Below are 3325 nucleotides of genomic sequence, written 5' to 3' on the forward strand. Positions count from 1 at the left end.
TCCTTTTGTGATGATATGTGTTTGGACCAATTGGAAATGAGCTGCTTTAACTCATTTGCCCTGAAGGACAAAGAGGAATGAAAATTCTCCCAGTGGGCAGAACTTGAGGAAATGTACATTCTTGTCTACTTTACCTGCAAGCAAAGATAGCACAATTCATGGATTTGGGACAGTTGTAATGGTCTGCCTGTATTGCAAGGGTAGTGGAATCAGTAAGATTAGAAAATTGGTGAGAACAAGTTTTAAGGGCAATGTGATTTGGAGCTTTCATTAAGACATGCAATAGTTGCTCAAGAATAATTTACCAAATAAATGAATCCATAACATGAAACTATTTGAGCCCATAAATTAGAGCTCTGTCCTCATGACCTAATCACCTCTCAAAAGGCCCTGACCCCCCATATCATCACACTGTAACTGAGATTCTAGGTATAGAGGATATTCTTAATAATCAGAAGGACCAGATATGTCACTCTATAAATGCCACCTATCTTCTTGCTATGGCAGCCCATCATTTTGTCAATGGGCTCATGATAATCACAGCCATAGTCTTTGACATGAAAGCTATGCATAAATTTAACCAAAGTGACTTCCAACTTTTAAGAAAAATGACACTGAATTTTGATAGAGATTGCACTGAATCTGTAGATCACTTTGGGTAGTGTGGACATTTTAGCAATACTAATTCTGATACAAGAACAAGGGATGTTTTTCATCTATTTGTAACTTTAATTTCATTAATGTTTTACAGTTTTCAGTGTACAAATCTTTCACCTCCTTGGTCAAGTTTATTCCTAAGTATTTTATTCTTTTGTAGCTGTTGTAAATGAGATTGTTCTCTTGACTTCTCTTTTGGCTAGTTCACAGTGTATAGAAATGCTACTGATTTTTGTGTGTTGATTTTGTATCCTGCAACTTTACCATATTTGTTTATTAGTTCTGACAGATTTTTGGTGGAATCTGTAGGGTTTTCTATATATATAAGATCATATCATCACCAGACATTAACAATTTCACTTGTTCCTTTTCTATTTTGGATGTCTTTTGTTTCTTTCTCTTGCCTAATTGATCTGGCTAGACTTTCAATACGATATTGAATAGAAGTAGCAAGAGTGGGCATCTTGTCTTGTTCTGGATCTCAGAGGAAAGGCTTTTAGTTTCTCACTGCTGAATATAATGTTAGCAGTGGGCTTATAATATATGGCCTTAATTGTGTGGAGTTATTTCTTCAATGCCTAATTTGTTGAGAGTTTTTATCATGAAAGGACGTTGGGCCATTTTAAAAATTGTTATGTATTACTGTTACCTGGAGCTTTCTGTATAATATTATGGTTTTGTACGAAGTACATTCTTTTTTTCTCCTGAAAGTTTATTTTTTAATTTTCTCCACAGTTTTATTGAGATATAACTGGCAAATAAAAATTGTATACATTTAAGGTATGCAATAGGATGTTTTGATGTATGTGTAAATTTGATATATGTATAGATTATGATTACCACAGTTAAGTTAATGAATATATCCATCACCCCAAATCATTATTTATTTTTTGTGAGGTAAGAATAGTTAGAATCTACACTCTTGGTAGAGTAGATCTCTATGGTCTGTTTGTATTTTCCCAAATTCATATGTTGAAATCCTAATCTCAGTGTGATGGTATGGGGAGGTGGGGCCTTTTGGGAGGTGATTAGGTCATGAGGATAGGCTCTAATTTATGGGATTAGTGCCTTTATACAATGGACCCGAGAGAGCTCATTTTCACCTACCACCATCTGAGGACACAGGGAAAAGTTGCCATCTATGAATTAGGAAATAGATCTCACCAGATCCCAACTCTGCAGACCCCTTGATCATAGATTTCCCAGCCTTCAGGACTCTGAGAAATTTCTGTTGTTTATAAGCCACCCAGTCTATTGTATTTTGTTATAGCAGCCCAAACCAACTAATATACTTAGCAAATTTCAAGTAGACAGTACTTTATTATTATTTTTATTTTTTTTATGAGCCTGCCTTCCATTCTTTACATGTATAAGGCTCTTTCCTGTCCCAGGGCTTCTGTGTGTGCTCCTCTGGCTTTCTGTCTAGTTACATCACCTTATTCTAAATAGCCCAACATATGCAACTTCTTTAGTGAAACCTACTCTGATAACTGTCTTTCTCATCTAAATCAGACATACCTTCAAATAACTAATTATATGTTAAGTGTTTTGTGGTTGTTTGTTTTCTTCCATTTGACTTTAAGCTCCATAAGAGTAAGAAACCGTACTACTGTTTTCAGATTCCCAGATCTTAGTATGATTCTTAGTACCTAGAACATGCTCAGTAAATACTTATTAAATGAATGTATCAATCAATCTGGAAACATTCTGGCTCAAGAAGGAGGATGTGAGTAAGAGTTGTGTTCACTACAAAATCCCCATAGTAGTACAGGGATGATAGTAAAATTCTAGTACACATCTTGAATTCAACCAGGCAGGAATAGTGTAATGGCTTTAATGTAACCTACTCCTTAAAACAAATGGGGCAATCTAGTATTTGATATGTCTGCCTCTGAGATAGTCAACACCCTTAAGATGTTCCAGTAGTTGCATATAATAGGGAGTCCAGTCAGTTTTTTGTTTTGCTTTTGATGGTTCTCATTTTATTTAATTTTTTATTTTAAAGATGTGAGGTGCAACTCAGGATTAGGTATACAAATGTTCATTATGCAGGTACTCTTGTTGATGAGGTGTGCCCCTCCCTCCCCTGGCAGTTTCCCTCAACTACCATTTCCTTTCTTATAGTATTATGATAATTGTTCAAGGTCCACTTATAAGTGAGAACATATGTTACTCTGTTCTTTGTTTCTGTGATAGATCACTGAGTATGATCGACTCTAAATCTATCCAACTTACTGTGAAGTCCATATGTTTATCCTTCTTTATGTCTGCATAATATTCCATTGTGTATATGCACTACATTTTTTTAACCAGTTCAGCTTCAATGGGCAGCATGGTTGGTTCCATGTTTTTGCTATTGTGACTAGAGCTGCAACAAACATGTATTTTTTTTGTAGAATGATTTGCATTCCTCTAGTTATATTCCCAGTAGGGAGATTACTGGATCATATGGAAGGTCAATTTCTAGTTCTTTCAGAAATTGCCACACTGTCTTCCAAAGAGGTTTCACTAGTTTGCATTCCACCAGCAGTGAAGAAGCATTCCTTTTTCTCTGCATCCTTGCCAGTATCTGTTGCTGTTTGTTTTGTTAATGATGGGCATTCTTACTGGGGTTAGGTGGTATTTCAATGTGGTTTTGATTTGTATTTCTCTGATGATGAGTGAGGCT

This window comes from Carlito syrichta, unplaced genomic scaffold (genome assembly GCF_000164805.1).
Source record: "Carlito syrichta isolate Samal-C Ts95f unplaced genomic scaffold, Tarsius_syrichta-2.0.1 Scaffold288832, whole genome shotgun sequence".
Classification (NCBI taxonomy): Eukaryota; Metazoa; Chordata; class Mammalia; order Primates; family Tarsiidae; genus Carlito; species Carlito syrichta.